Below are 17167 nucleotides of genomic sequence, written 5' to 3'. Positions count from 1 at the left end.
CTCGGGAAATTAAAATCCCGGTGGAGGGGACCATATGTGATCACAAGTGTGTCACCATATGGATATGTAGAGCTTCAGGATGCTGACTGATGACAAGTCATCATATGCCCATTTTTCAAGCTAATTTCACTTGTTCCACTAGTTTTTATGCACTTTCTTGCATTCTAAGTAAGTAATTTGGAATGGAAATGCATGGTTTCTTTGAATTAAATAAACACCATTTAATTGATGCTAAATCATGAGGTTTAAGCTAAATTTAATTGATTTTTAATGATTTATAAACCTTGTGAATTTGGTGATACTTTGAGTGGTTGTTTTGATTATTTGTAGGTGAAGAAAAGAAGAAAATAAGAAAGTGTGGCTTAAGAAGCGTGACTCAATGAAGAAGAAAGTGTGGCAAAGAAAATGAGGAAGTGTGGCGCATGGAAGGAGGAAGCCACAATGCTCTCTCCAAGAGCACAATGCTCTCCAAGAGAGCACAACAATGAACCAAGCATGCAAAGCTTCAATGCTCTGCCCCTTGAGAGCGGAGCACAATTTGGAACCAAGAAACCAAGGGAGGGAAGAACACTGCTCTACTCTCCTTGAGAGCATTATCGGGCTCATCAAAGAAATAAATTCAAGGAAAAAGCTTACCAATGCTTGCCACAAGGTTCAAACTCATGAGCAAGGGGGAGTGGGGGAGCGCTACTCACAAAGGAAAATAACCCAAAAATTGGCCAAAATGCTCCCAGCAAGTCTCAAACACGGAGGCTTCACTAACAAAGCAAGGAATCTACGCTCTTAGCACCACTTGAGCGCTACTCTGATGATGTCCAAGACTTGGCACGTGAAATATTTTAAGGGTGCAAGACACACACTGCTCCGCTCTCCACAAGAGCATAGCAGTCCTCTGGTGCCTCTCCAAGCCTTGGCACGCAAAAAGGATCCCCACACAAAGCTTCACTGCTCCGCTCTCCACAAGAGCAGAACAGCCTCTTGGGATTAACATGGGCTGAAATTCAATTAAAAATCCAACTTAATTCATTTCTTCACCAAATCAAAAGCCCATCCAAATTCTAAAATCCAAGAATAGAAAGTGTATAAATAGAAGCTAGTTTGATTTAGTTAGGACCTTTTACCTTTACTTTTGAACTTTCATCTTAATTTTCATTTTTTACTCTGAACTTTCATTTTACATTTTGAGCTTTTACTCTTGAATTTAGTTCTTAGAGAATTGGGAAGGAGAATTGATCTCTCTTCTTCCTTGTTCTTGCTTTAGCACTCTTTACTTTTGCTTTGGATCTTGGGTGGAGAATTGAAGAACTTCTGTTTCACTCTCACCTTGAGACCTCTTGTTTACTTTTTTGCATAATTGAATTCCAATTTCTGTTTACTGCTTCATCTTCTAATCTTTCTGCAATTTACTTCTCTTTATTTCTTTTGCCATTGTTCTTGTTGGATCAAGGAAGGATTTGAGATCTAGACTTGTTTTCTAGTCTCTTCCACTCCCGAGATCTTCAACCATCTTTTAATTTGCTGCAATTAAGCACAAGTCAGTTTCTGTTTTACATTCTCAAAGCATTTGACTCTTCTGTTTGAGATTTACTTCAATTTAATTCATCTTTTGCCTTTCCGCTTGTTACAATTTATTTCTGCTTGTTTAAATCCTGCAATCCCAATTCCCAATTCCTTTTATGATTCAAGCAATTTACATTTCTTGCACTTTAAGATTCAGTTATTTACATTTCTTGCAATCTAAGTTTCGGCAATTTATATTTCTTGCACTTTAAGATTTAGCCTCTTTAATTTCTCTGCACTTTAATTTTCAGTCAATTACCCCTCTCCCTTTACATTTCAAGCAACTTAGCTTCTGTCAATTACAAACCACTCAACCAATACTTGATTCGCTTGACTAAATCAACAGTTAAATTAAAAATTGCTCAATCCTTCAATCCCTGTAGGATCGACCTCACTCAGGTGAGTTATTATTACTTGATGCGACCCGGTACACTTGCCGGTGAGTTTTGTGTTGGATCGTTTTTCACACATCAAGTTTTTGGCGCCATTGCCGGGGATTGAAATAGATTGACAATGATTAAGTAAGGTGGTGGTCTAGATTAAGCACTTTTTCTTTGTTTTTCTTTATTTTTACTAAGCACATTAACTGTTTGACACATTGTGTCACCTAACCCTCTAACCACATTCTAGCATTAGAATGTCCAAATTTCATTTGGTTTGTTTATGATTTTTACAAGTCATGGAGGCTGAGGTGCGTGAAGAGGGAGTGAGCAACAATACCCAGCCTGCAAGAAGGGTGTTGGCCTCTTACACTATCCCCAATCCCAGACATTATGGGAGCAGCATCCTCACCCCAAACGTTCAGGCAAATGACTTTGAGTTGAAGCCTCAACTAATCACCTTGGTGCAGAACAATTGTGCTTATGGAGGTGGCCCTCTTGAAGACCCCAACCAACATTTGTCTGTTTTCTTAAGGATTTGTGAAACGGTCAAGACAAATGGGGTTCATCCTGATATTTACAAATTACTTCTGTTCCCATTTTCTTTGAGGGGCAATGCTACTCAATGGCTGGAAATGTTTCCCAAAGAGAGCATCAATAATTGGGATGAATTGGTGATCAAATTCCTAGCCAAGTTCTACCCACCTCAGAGGGTCATCAAGCTGAAAACAGAGGTGCAAACATTCATTCAAATAGATGGAGAGTCACTGTATGATGCCTGGGAGAGATACAAGGCCTTAATTAGGAAATGTCCCCCAGAAATGTTTAGTGAGTGGGATAGACTCCAAAACTTCTATGAAGGGTTGAGCCAAAAAGCTCAAGAAGCACTAAATCATTCAGCAGGAGGCTCATTGTAGCTAATGAAGACAGCAGAGGAAGCCCAAAACCTCATAGAGATGGTGGCAAACAATCAATATTTCTTTGCTCATTAAAGACAACGCCAACCAGCCCAGAGAAGGAATGTGCTGGAGCTTAAAGGTGTTGATGTTCTCTTAGCACAAAACAAACAGATGCATCAATAGCTTCAGCAACAAATAGAAATGATGGCCAAGAAAATTGACGGACTGCAAGGTGCTGCAGTAAACACACAACGCCAATCTCAAACCTCACATGGGTGGAATCAATCTGAAGAAAGTTTTGGGACATTCAATTATGAGAAACAAAGCTCTGAGCAGGTGCAATGCATGAATAACACTTCAAGTTCATTACAACACAATTTTCATGGTGATGCACACAAGACACCCTGGAAGACTCATTCTAATTCAAGGTGGGGTGAGCACCAGAACTAAGGACAAAGTGACTTCAACTATAGCAGCATTAGCAATACAAACAACCAAAACCATTCATCCAATAATACTAACCAAGTCAAAAACCCACAAAACACATACCACCAATCCCATAACAACTCATAAAACCACCAGAATAACTTTTCTACATCCACATTCCACCCTCAAAGTACCCCCACAATTAATTCAAACAACTTCCAGCAACAACCATTTCATTTCACACAACCATAACCAAATCCAGACTCTCAAAGAATCTCAAGTCTAGAAAAAATGATGGAGAAATTCATGAAAAATCAAGAGATGGCAAGATAAGATCAGGAAACTGCAAGGAAAGATCAGGCCCTGGCATTCAAAAACCAAGAGGCCTCAATCAGAAACCTTGAGAGACACATGGGACAAATGGCTAAGAAAATTTCAGAAATGGATGAGAAGAGAGCAAATGCCTTCCCCAATGTCACTGAAGAACACCCAAGAGACAAAGGAAAAGCCATAAAATGGGAGGAGTGCAAAGCAATCATAGTGGAAAGTTAAAAGACTAGGGAGAAGGAAGCCATCAATCAAGAAGAACACAACAGAGAAGTTCCACAAGAAGAAATAGAGGATAAAAGTGAAAAGAATCAGACAACTAAGAAGGCACAAATCTCAAAGGGAGACAAGAACATCCTTGAATTACAACTACAAGAGAAGAAGGAAGGGGTGAAGCCATATGTCCTCGAACTTCCATATCCTCAAAGATTCAAGAAATAGAACGAGGATAAGCAATACTCAAAGTTCCTGGATATATTTAAGACTCTCAGCATCAATATTCCTTTCTTGGAAGCACTTGAACAGATGCCAGTATATGCCAAAGTTATGAAAGAAGTGCTAACAAAGAAAAGATCCCTGAAGGAAGGACAGATTGTTGAGATGACAAAGGAATGTAGTGCTATCCTCCAAAGAGAGTTGCCAAAGAAGAAAGATGATCCCGGGAGTTTTTACATACCTTGCACCATAGGAAACATAACAATTGAGAAGTCATTCTGTGATCTCGGTGCAAGCATAAACTTGATGCCTTTGTCTCTAATGAGGAAACTTCAAATTTCTGAGCTGAAGTCCACACGAATAGTTCTCCAAATGGCTGACAAATCCATTAAGCAAGCACTGGAAGTTGTGGAGAATGTGTTGGTAAAAGTGGAAAAATTCTTTCTTCCTGCTGACTTTGTTATCTCAGATATAGAAGAGGACCCTAACACTCCCATCATCCTGGGGAGGCCTTTCCTAGCTACGGGCAGAGCATTGATAGATGTTGAAAAAGGGGAATTATTGCTGAGAGTACATGATGAGCACCTAGCATTCCATGTTTTTAAAACCTTGCATGAACCCATTCAAGAAGAAGATTTTATGAAGGATAAGACCAGAGATCAAAGTTTGAAGGAGGCAATCAATGAGTTAACTCCAAGATTTTTAAATCCATGCTTGAAAGCAGTAGAGATTGTGCAACAAACCAAAGAAATCAAAGAGGAACTAGATCTAAAATCCCCAGATGAGAAATTCAACATCCTAGATAAAGAACAACCAAGGCAGGGAGTATCTTTTGAGAAAGAAAAGAAGAAGAGGCCAAGAGGGTGGAGAAACAAGAAAATCCCTACTGAAGGCTTTTCACCAGGGGATAAAGTAGTGTTAAACACCCAACCAATGAAGGTGTCTCCACAATTATCTGAATATTACACTGTGAATCGGGTCCTTTCACTTGAACACCTAGAGATCATCAAAGAGGAGACTGGAAGGAAGTTCACAGTAAGAGGAGAAAAACTGAGGCACTATGATTTTCAGCCCCCATGATCAAAGAATAAAGGATGTCAAGCTAATGACAATAAAGAAGCACTTGTTGGGAGGCAACCCAACCTGAGGTAGTGTTCTTTTCATAGCTTTTTCAATAAAAATGTTGAATAGTTGGTATGCATTGCAAGGAGCTAAGTTTGGTGTTGCACACCAAAATAATTTAAGGGGGAATGAAAGATTCTAAGTTTGATGTTCCACCAAAATCTCATTTAAAAGCATATTCTCACCTCTTGCACAATGCTAGCTCCAAGCAATCAGACAAATTATTCAACCATTTAACTGCTTTCTTGCTTTAATTCCATAACCTTTAGCAAGGACACAAGGATTTCACATATGGTTAACTTGTTGCATCAGAGGCAGTGGCAAGCAATTAAGTTTGGTGTTCCCACACCAAAATAAATTTAAAAGACACACTCAAGTCATGCATACTAACCATTCACTTAAGGGCTTGAGAAGCAAGCAACTTTTGAGATATTATGCAGGAAACTAGCCAACATTTGAAGACAATTTGCATTATGACTCAAAAGGGAGGCAACAGGAGGAAGAATGAAAAGCTACAACTCAAAAGGTTGTATTTACACTTGATCCGTGTTGTGTGAAATGTTTTATTTCAGGAATTCTTGTATGTCTTGCTAAAAGTGTTCATCTAGTTGCAAGTGAAGTTGTTTGCTGATCTGTATAATGTTTGTTATCCATCACTCAGCTTTGAATTTTGTTTTGTTTCCCATGCTATTTGAATAAAAGAGAGATGTTTGACTTATAAAAGTAATTGTTCAATGTTGCAAAAGTTAGAATGAAAGTTAGTAGTGGTATGTGTTTGATTCAATCGTTAGCTCATAGAATAATTATTGCATAATGACATGTTACTTGAAGCTTAAGCTAGTTTGCTGCTATGATCCTTCAATTAATGAAAGTCCCTTGCAAATAAATCAAAACGAAAAGAAAAAGAAGAAGAAAAGCCAAAAGTTGGCAAAGAAACAAATAATAAAGCTAGACACCAATAGCTTGGACCGTAGGACACATGCCTGTGGTGTTTTTGTACTAGGATATGTTTGGACAAGTAAGTTCTAAGGAGTATTTCAAAACTTGGCCACTTAGATCAACTGATTTGGGATTGCCAACTGAAAGTCCACAATAAAGAGCAACATAGCTATAAAACATTTAGTTATCCAAAGAGATGCTGGGCATTAATGATCCTAGGAAGAAAAAGGTGAGCCATGTGTCTGTGGTAAAGAAATGTTGAGTGAAATTAAGCCAAATGCCACTGCAACATTTGCCACCAAGCTTTCAATAAGTAATAAGCTCTCTAATACAAAAGAAAGAAGAAAAAGCTAACAAGGGAAATAAGCAAAAAGTAAGGTATTGTAGCAGCAACCTTGGTGAACCCTTTAGGAGACATTGTTTGTTTTGACAGCAAGTAATAAATGAACTATTATTGATCTGCATAAAACTTCATAAACCAAATTCAACTATCTGCCTAATAAGGACATATATACTTCTCTATTTCATTCTATCTTCTCTTATGTTTAGTGCTTGCTTGGGGACAAGCAAGATTTAAGTTTGGTGTTGTGATGACGAGTCATCATATGCCCATTTTTTCAAGCTAATTTCACTTGTTCCACTAGTTTTTATGCACTTTCTTGCATTCTAAGTAAGTAATTTGGAATGGAAATGCAAGGTTTCTTTGAATCAAACAACCACCATTTAATTGATGCTAAATCATGAGGTTTAAGCTAAATTTAATTGATTTTTAATGATTTATAAACCTTGTGAATTTGGTGATACTTTGAGTGGTTGTTTTGATTATTTGTAGGTGAAGAAAATAAGAAAATAAGAAAGTGTGGCTTAAGAAGCGTGACTCAATGAAGAAGAAAGTGTGGCAAAGAAAATGAGTAAGCGTGGCGCATGGAAGGAGGAAGCCACAATGCTCTCTCCAAGAGCACAATGCTCTCCAAGAGAGCACAACAATGAACCAAGCATGCAAAGCTTCAATGCTCTGCCCCCTGAGAGCGGAGCACTGCTCTGCTCATCAAAGAAATAAATTCAAGGAAAAAGCTTACCAATGCTTGCCACAAGGTTCGAACTCATGAGCAAGGGGGAGTGGGGGAGCGCTACTCACAAAGGAAAATAAGCCAAAAATTGGCCAAAATGCTCCCAGTAAGTCTCGAACACGGAGGCTTCACTAACAAAGCAAGGAAATTGCGCTCTTAGCACCACCTGAGCGCTACCCTGATGATGCCCAAAACTTGGCACATGAAATATTTCAAGGGCGCAAAACACACACTGCTCCGCTCTCCACAAGAGCAGGGCAGTCCCTTGGTGCCTCTCCAAGCCTTGGCACGGAAAAAGGATCCCCACACAAAGCTTCGCTGCTCCGCTCTCCACAAGAGCAGAGCAGCCTCTTGGGAGCAACATGGGCTGAAATTCAATTAAAAATCCAACTTAATTCATTTCTTCACCAAATCAAAAGCCCATCCAAATTCTAAAATCCAAGAATAGAAAGTGTATAAATAGAAGCTAGTTTGATTTAGTTAGGACCTTTTACCTTTACTTTTGAACTTTCATCTTAATTTTCATTTTTTACTCTGAACTTCATTTTACATTTTGAGCTTTTACTCTTGAATTTAGTTCTTAGAGAATTGGGAAGGAGAATTGATCTCTCTTCTTCCTTGTTCTTGCTTTAGCACTCTTTACTTTTGCTTTGGATCTTGGGTGGAGAATTGAAGAACTTCTGTGTCACTCTCACCTTGAGACCTCTTGTTTACTTTTCTGCATAATTGAATTCCAATTTCTGTTTACTGCTTCATCTTCTAATCTTTCTGCAATTTACTTCTCTTTATTTCTTTTGCCATTGTTCTTGTTGGATCAAGGAAGGATTTGAGATCTAGACTTGTTTTCTTGTCTCTTCCACTCCCGAGATCTTCAACCATCTTTTAATTTGCTACAATTAAGCACAAGTTAGTTTCTGTTTTACATTCTCAAAGCATTTGACTCTTCTGTTTGAGATCTACTTCAATTTAATTCATCTTTTGCCTTTCCGCTTGTTGCAATTTATTTCTGCTTGTTTAAATCCTGCAATCCCAATTCCCAATTCCTTTTATGATTCTAGCAATTTACATTTCTTGTACTTTAAGATTCAATTATTTACATTTCTTGCAATCTAAGTTTCGGCAATTTATATTTCTTGCACTTTAAGATTTAGCCTCTTTAATTTCTCTGCACTTTAATTACTCCTCTCCCTTTACATTTCAAGCAACTTAGCTTCTGTCAATTATAAACCACTCAACCAATACTTGATTCGCTTGACTAAATCAACCACTATACTAAAAATTTCTCAATCCTTCAATCTCTGTGGGATCGACCTCACTCAGGTGAGTTATTATTACTTGATGCGACCCGGTACACTTGCCGGTGAGTTTTGTGTTAGATCGTTTTCCACACATCACTGACTCTGACAAAAAGTTCATTGTTAATGGACAGAGAGTCAAACATTATCTTGAAAGCAATGTTGAGCATGAATGCTAAAAACTGAGACTAGACTAAAGCTCAGTAAAAGTCCAGCTAAAGACAATAAAGAAGCGCTTGCTGGGAGGCAACCCAGTCATTAGCAAAGGTTCTTGTTATTTAAATAATAATTATAGGGGTTTGATATAAATTATCCTTAAGGTTGATTGTCTAAATGCAGAAGTTTACAGAGTTACAGAAGGATTTAAAGCACAAAGCAGAGAAAAAGAGTTCACTGGCTTAAAAATGCCAGTAAGAGATATTTTGGGTGTTAAACGCCAGAATGGGTATCATTCTGGCCGTTTAACGCCAGTAATGATACCTTTCTGGGCGTTAAACGCCAGAATGAGCACCATTCTGGGCGTTTAACGCCAGAATTGCAGCATCCTGGGCGTTTATAAAAATGCCCAGTGATAAAAGATTTATGGCGTTTAACGCCAGCTAGGGTACTTGACTGGGCGTTAAACATCCAAAATGGCTAACAATTAGGCGTTAAACGCCAGAATGGATACCATTCTGGGTGTTTAACGCCAGAATGGACAGGGGGAGGTGATTTTATTTCCACTTCAATTTTTTTCAAATTTTCATGTTTTAATTCATAATTTTCTGCATAAAATGTCACAAATTTTCATCTCTTAAATTCAATTTTCAAAAATTTAATATCCTTCTGGATTCTTTTTAATTTTCTTTCAAAATCCCTTTCAAATCTTTTTCAAAAACTCATTTATCTTCTCAATTTCTTTCCAAATCTTTTCCAACTCATCATATCATCTTTTAATTCTTAGATGCATCAACAAAAAAATTCAGATTTAACTTCTTTATATCTTTTTCATATCTTTTGAATTTTAAAATCTCATCTTTTTCATATCATGATTCATCTTTTCCAAATCATATCTTTCTATCATATCTTTTTCAAAATTTTCGAAACCCAACCCCTTCCATTTAAATACACGTTCGGCCATCCGCATCAATCCACCATTCGAATCTGTCTCCCCCTCTATTCCTCTCCTTTCCTTTTTTTCTTGAAGACAATCAAACCTCTAAGTTTGGTGTGTTTTTCCATGATCAGTGAGCAATAACTCACCAATATCATGGCTCCTAAAGGAAAACAAACCACTATAAGAGGTAAGAAAGAGAATAATCTAAAACCACTTTAGAATCAAGAGAGGTTCTTAACCAAAGAACATGTAGACCATTACCACAACATAATGGGTTTGAGGTCAGTGATCCCAAAAGTTATGTTCAATCTGAAAGAAGACGAATATTCGGAGATCCAAGAACATATTCGAAACAGAGGATGGGAAATCCTAGCTAATTCTGAGACAAAGGTGGGAAGAAATATGGTCCGGGAATTCTACTCAAATCTGTGGTTAACAGATAAGCAGAGAATGACGGGAACTGCCTTCCATACCTTTCGAACTATGGTCAGAGGGAAGATTATTTACTTTCACCTTGACAAAATAAGAGAGGTCTTCATGCTGCCTCAACTACAAGATGATCCAGAATCCTTTAATAAGAGAATGGTGAGAGTAGATAAGCGCTTGGACCAAGTTCTAAAGGACATATGCCTCCCTGGAACTATGTGGATAACCAACTCAAAAGGTGTCCCAAACCAACTCAAGAGACGAGATCTCAAACCAGTTGCTAGGGGCTGGTTGGACTTTATTGGACATTCTATACTGCCCACTAGCAACCACTCTGAAGTCACTATCAAAAGAGCAGTGATGATTCATTGCATTATGCTGGAAAACTAATTGGAGATTCATCATCTGATTTCTTGTGAGATTTACACAATTGCAAACAAGAACTCCACTGAAGCCAAATTGGCTTACCCAAACTTAATCTCTCTGCTATGTAAAGATGCTGGGGTAAAGATGGGAGTGGATGAGTTCATCTCAGTCGAGCATCCAATCACTAAAAAGTCAATAGAGGTACAACAACTACATGACAACTCCATCAAGAGGGGGCGCAGAAGTTCCTCCCAGGAATCCCTCAAATTGACTACTGGGCCCGCCTAGAAGCATCTGTCACCAAGCTGCAAGAAACTATGGATCAAGTTAAGGAAGAACAGCAAAATCAAAATAGCATACTCTACAAGCTGCTTAAGGAACAAGAAAAGCAAGGGCGTGAGCTACAGGAGCTGAAGTGCCAGAAGCTCTCCCTTGAGGGATCAGACACCCCACAGATTGAAGGAGCAACCATCTCCCAAAATAAAGATTGTTGAGTCCTAATCTTAAATCTGTGATAACTTTTATTATTAGAAACCTATCTTAAGAATTACATGAGTGTTAGTAATTAGGGTCTTTATTTTTATTTTTATTTTTATTTTTATTATCTCCAAGTAAGCTATAATTTGTTCTTCTCATCATCACTTAACATGAATAAAATAGTAGATTTTCTCTAGAGTAAGTAGGCAATTATTTCAAGCTTTCAATAAGAAAAATTCTAATTATTTTTATGTGGTGGCAACACTTTTTGTCTTCTAAATGAATGCTTGAACAATGCATATTTTTTATAGTGAAGTTTATGAATGTTAAAATTGTTGGCCCTTGAAAGAATGATGAAAAGAAAGAGAAATGTTATTGATAATCTGAAAAATCATGAAATTGATTCTTGAAGCAAGAAAAAGTAGTGAAAAATACAAAGCTTGCAAAAAAAAACGAAAAATAAAGAAGAAGCAAGCAGAAAAAGCCAATAGCCCTTTAAACCAAAAGGCAAGGGTAAAAAGGATTCAAGGCTTTGAGCATTAATGGATAGGAGGGCCCAAAGGAGTAAAAATCTTGGCCTAAGTGGCTAAATCAAGCTGTCCCTAACCATGTGCTTGTGTCATGAAGGTCCAAGTGAAACGCTTGAGACTGAGTGGTTAAAGTCGTTATCCAAAGCAAAAGGGTGTACCTAAGAACTCTGGGCACCTCTAACTGGGGACTCTAGCAAAGCTGAGTCACAATCTGAAAGGTTCACCCAGTTATGTGTTTGTAGCATTTATGTATCCTGTAGTATTACTAGAAAATAAAATGCTTGGGGTCACAGCCAAGACTCATAAAGTAGTGATGAGCGGATAATTTATACGCTTTTTGGCATTGTTTTTAGGTAGTTTTTAGTAAGTTCAAGCTACTTTTAGGGATGTTTTCATTAGTTTTTATGTTAAATTCACATTTCTAGACTTTACTATGAGTTTGTGTGTTTTTCTGTAATTTCAGGTAATTTCTGGCTGAAATTGAGGGACTTGAGCAAAACTCTGAAAAAGGCTGACAAAAGGACTGCTGATGCTGTTGGAATCTGACCTCCCTGCACTCAAAATGAATTTTCTGGAGCTACAGAACTCCAAATGGCGTTGGAAAGTAGACATCCAGAGCTTTCTCGCAATATATAATAGTTCATACTTTATTCGGGAATTGATGACGTAAAGTGGCGCTCAACGCCAAGTACATGCTGCTGTCTGGAGTCAAACGCCAGAACACGTCACGACCCGGAGTTGAACGCCAGAAACATGCTATAACTCGGCGTTCAACTCCAAAGGAAGCCTCAGCTCGTGGATAGATCAAGCTCAGCCCAAACACACACCAAGTGGGCCCCGGAAGTGAATTTATGCATCAAATACTTACCTCTGTAAACCCTAGTAGCTAGTTTAGTATAAATAAGACTTTTTACTAGTGTATTAGTTGTCTTTTGACCACGTTTCATCTTTGGTCTCAGTTTTGTATTATTCTTCATCTTAGGAGGCTATTGATCACGTTATGGGGGCTGGCCATTCGGCCATGCCTGGACCTCTCACTTATGTATTTTCAACGGTGGAGTTTCTACACACCATAGATTAAGGGTGTGGAGCTCTGCTGTACCTCAAGTTTCAATACAATTACTATTATTTTCTATTCAATTCTCTTTTATTCTTATTCCAAGATATACGTTGCACTTCAACTTGATGAATGTGATGATCTGTGACACTCATCATCATTCTCACCTATGAACGCGCGTGACTGACAACCACTTCCGTTCTACCTTAGGCCGGGCACATATCTCTTAGATTCACCAACAGAATCTTCGTGGTATAAGCTAGATAGATGGCGGCATTCATGGGAATCCGAAAAGTCTAATCTTGTCTGTGGTGTTCCGAGTAGGACTCCGGGAATTTGGAAAGTCTAACCTTGTCTGTGGTATTCCGAGTAGGATTCCGGTATTGAATGACTGTGACGAGCTTCAAACTTCTGAAGGCTAGGCATTAGTGACAGACGCAAAAGAATCAAGAGATTCTATTCCAACCTGATTGAGAACCGACAGATGATTAGCCGTGCTGTGACAGAGCATAGGACCATTTTCACTGAGAGGATGGGATGTAGCCATTGACAATGGTGATGCCCTACATACAGCTTGCCATGGAAAGGAGTAAGAAGGATTGGATGAATGTAATAAGAAAGTAGAGATTCAAGAGGAGCACAGCATCTCCATACGCCTATCTGAAATTCCCACTATTGATTTACATAAGTATTTCGATCCTATTTTATTTTCTGTTTATTATTTATTTTCGAACTTATCATAAACCATTTAATCTGCCTAACTGAGATTTACAAGGTAACCATAGCTTGCTTCATACTAACAATCTCTGTGGGATCGACCCTTACTCACGTAAGGTATTACTTGGATGACCCAGTACACTTGCTGGTTAAGTTGAACGGAGTTGTGACCACACATAGTTGTAAACCATGGTATTGGCATCATGTTTTTGGCGCCATTACCAGTGAAAGAAAAAGCAATGAATTTTACAAAATGCAATAACATATGAATCACAATTCCGTCCACCAAGTTTTTGGTGCCGTTGCTGGGGATTGTTCGAGTATGGACAACTGACGGTTCATCTTGTTGCTGAGATTAGGTAATTTTCTTTTCAAAAATTTTTCAAAAATATTTTTCAAAACTTTCTTTTCTTTTTTGTTTTTCCAAAAATATTTTCGAAAAAAATTTATAAAAATCCAAAAAAATTTAGAAAATCATAAAAATAAAAAATATTTCGTGTTTCTTGTTTGAGTCTTGAGTCAATTTTTAAGTTTGGTGTCAATTGCATGCTTTAAAAAATTTTTTCTTGCATTTTTCGAAAATTCCATGCATTCATAGTGTTCTTCATGATCTTCAAGTTGTTCTTGACAAGTCTTCTTGTTTGATCTTAATGTTTTCTTGTTTTGTGTTTTTTGTGTTTTTCATATGCATTTTTCGTTTGTTAGAGTCCATGCATTAAAGATTTCTAAGTTTGGTGTCTTGCATGTCTTCTTTGCATCAAAAATTTTTCAAAAATATGTTCTTGATGTTCATCATAATCTTCAAAGTGTTCTTGGTGTTCATCTTGACATTCATAGTGCTCTTACATGCATCATGTGTTTTGATCCAAAATTTTTAAGTTTTGGATCATGTTTGTGTTTTTCTCTCTCATCATCAAAAATTCAAAAAAAATAAAAAATATATCTTTTCCTTTTTTCTCTCTAAATTTTCGAAATTTTGGGTTGTCTTGGTCAAAAATTTTTTAAAATTAGTTGTTTCTTACAAGTCAAGTCAAAATTTCAATTTTAAAAATCTTATCTTTTTAAATTCTTTTTTAAATTATTTTCAAAATCTTTTTCTTATTTTTATATCATATTTTCGAAAAAAGGTAACAATTAATGTGATTGGTTCAAAAATTTGAAGTTTGTTACTTTCTTGTTAAGAAAGGTTCAATCTTTAAATTCTAGAATCTTATCTTATAGTTTCTTGTTAGTTAAGTCATTTTAAAAATTAAATCTTTTTCAAAATGCCTTTTTTAAAAATATTATCTTTTTTATCTTATCTTTTCCAAAATTTTATCTTTTTCAAAATTTGATTTTAAAATATCTTTTCTATCTTCCTATCTTCTCATCTTTTTAAAATTAAAAACTTCAAATCTTTTTCAATCAACCAACTAACTTTTTGTTTGTTTCTTATCTTTTTCAAAACCAACTAACTACTTCTCCCTCCCTAATTTCGAAAATATCTCATCTCTTTTTCAAAAATCTTTTTTTGTTTTAAATTTTAATTTTAATCTTATCTTATCTCTAATTTTTGAAAATTACTAACACCTTTTTAAAATTATTTTCGAATTCTCCCTCTCTTTTCTTATTCTATTTAATTAATTATTTACTAACACTTCTCTTCATCTCTCTTCATCTAAATATCCGAACCCATTCTTCTTCACTCTCCTCCCCTTTCTTCTTCTACTAACATAAAGGAATCTCTATACTGTGACATAGAGGATTCCTCTTCATTTCTTGTTTTCTTCTCTCTCAGATGAGCAGGAACAAGGACAAAAGCACTCTTGTTGAAGCTGATCCTGAACCTGAAAGGACTCTGAAGAGGACACTAAGAGAAGCTAAATTACAACAATCTAAAGGTAACCATTCAGAAACATTAGAACAAGAGAAGGAGATGGCAGCCGAACCCAACAACAATAATGAAAGGTGAATGCTTGGTGACTTCACAAAGCCAACGTCCAAATTTGATGGAAGAAGCATCTCCATTCCTGCCATTGGAGCCAATAATTTTGAGCTTAAGTCTCAACTAGTTGCTTTAATGCAACAGAACTGCAAGTTTTATGGACTTCCATCTGAAGATCCTTACCAATTTTTAACTGAGTTCTTGCAGATTTGTGAGACTGTTAAGACGAATGGAGTTGATCCTGAAGTCTACAGACTCATACTTTTCCCTTTTGCTGTAAGAGACAGAGCTAGAATATGGTTGGATTCACAACCTAAAGACAGCCTGGACTCCTGGGAGAAGCTGGTCACGGTATTCTTGGATAAATTCTTTCCTCCTCAAAAGCTGAGCAAGCTTAGAGTGGATGTTCAGACCTTCAAAGAAAAAGATGGTGAATCCCTCTATGAAGCTTGGGAAAGATACAAGCAGTTGACCAAAAGGTGTCCATCTGACATGTTTTCAGAATGGACTATATTAGATATATTCTATTATGGTCTATCTGAGTTTTTGAAAATGTCATTGGACCATTCTGCAGGTGGATCTATTCACCTAAAGAAAACGCCTGAAGAGGCTCAAGAACTCATTGACATGGTTGCAAATAACCAATTCATGTACACTTCTGAGAGGAATTCCGTGAATAATGGGACACCTCAGAGGAAGGGAGTTCTTGAAATTGATGCTTTGAATGCCATATTGGCTCAGAACAAAGTGTTGACTCAGCAAGTTAACATGATTTCTCAAAGTCTGAATGGATGGCAAAATACATCCAACAGTACTAAAGAGGCAGCTTCAGAAGAAGCTTATGATCCTGAGAACCCTGCAATGGCAGAGGTTAATTACATGGGTGAACCTTATGGAAACACCTATAACTCATCATGGAGAAATCACCCAAATTTCTCATGGAAGGATCAACAAAAGCCTCAACAAGGCTTTAATAATGGTGGAAGAAATAGGCTCAGTAATAACAAGCCTTTTCCATCATCCTCTCAGCAACAGACAGAGAATTCTGAACAGAGTCCCTCTAATTTAGCAAACTTAGTCTCTGATCTGTCAAAAGCCACTTTCAGTTTCATGAGTGAAACAAGATCCTCCATCAGAAATCTGGAGGCACAAGTGGGCCAGCTGAGTAAGAAAGTCATTCAAACTCCTCCCAGTATTCTCCCAAGCAATACAGAAGAGAATCCAAAAGGAGAGTGCAAGGCCATTGATGTAATCAATATGGCCGAATGCACAAGGGAGGAGGAGGACGAAAATCCTAGTAAGGAAGACCTCCTGGGACGTCTCTCAAGCAAGAAGAAGTTTCCTATTAAGGATCCAAAGGAATCTGAGGCTCATATAAAGACCATAGAGATTCCATTAAATCTCCTTCTGCCATTCATGAGCTCTGAAGACTATTCTTCCTCTGAAGAGGATGAAGATGTGACTGGAGAGCAAGTTGCTCAATATTTAGGAGCTATCATGAAGCTGAATGCCAAGTTGTTTGGTAATGAGACTTGGGAAAGTGAACCTCCCTTGCTCATTAATGAACTAGATACCTGGATTCAGCAAATTTTACCTCAAAAGAGACAAGATCCTGGCAAGTTCTTAATACCTTGTACCATAGGCACCATGACCTTTGAAAAAGCTCTATGTGATCTGGGGTCAGGGATAAATCTTATGCCACTCTCTGTAATGGAGAAGCTGGGGATCATTGAGGTACAACCTGCCTTGTTCTCATTACAATTGGTAGACAAGTCATTAAGACAAGCTTATGGAGTAGTAGAGGACGTGTTAGTAAAGGTTGAATGCCTTTACATCCCTGCTGATTTCATAATCTTAGACACTAGGAAGGAAGAGGATGAATGCATCATCCTTGGAAGACCTTTCCTAGCTACAGCGGGAGCTGTGATAGATGTCAACTGAGGTGAATTAGTCCTTCAATTGAATGGGGACTACCTTGTGTTTAAGGCACATAGCCATCCCTCTGTGACAAAAGAGAGTAAGCATGAAAAGCTTCTCTCAGTTCAGAGTCAAGAAGAGCCCCCACAGTCAAACTCTAAGTTTGGTGTTGGGAGGCCACAACCAAACACTAAGTTTGGTGTT

Source organism: Arachis hypogaea, chromosome 9 (genome assembly GCF_003086295.3).
Source record: "Arachis hypogaea cultivar Tifrunner chromosome 9, arahy.Tifrunner.gnm2.J5K5, whole genome shotgun sequence".
NCBI lineage: Eukaryota > Viridiplantae > Streptophyta > Magnoliopsida > Fabales > Fabaceae > Arachis > Arachis hypogaea.
This window is presented reverse-complemented; position numbering follows the sequence as displayed.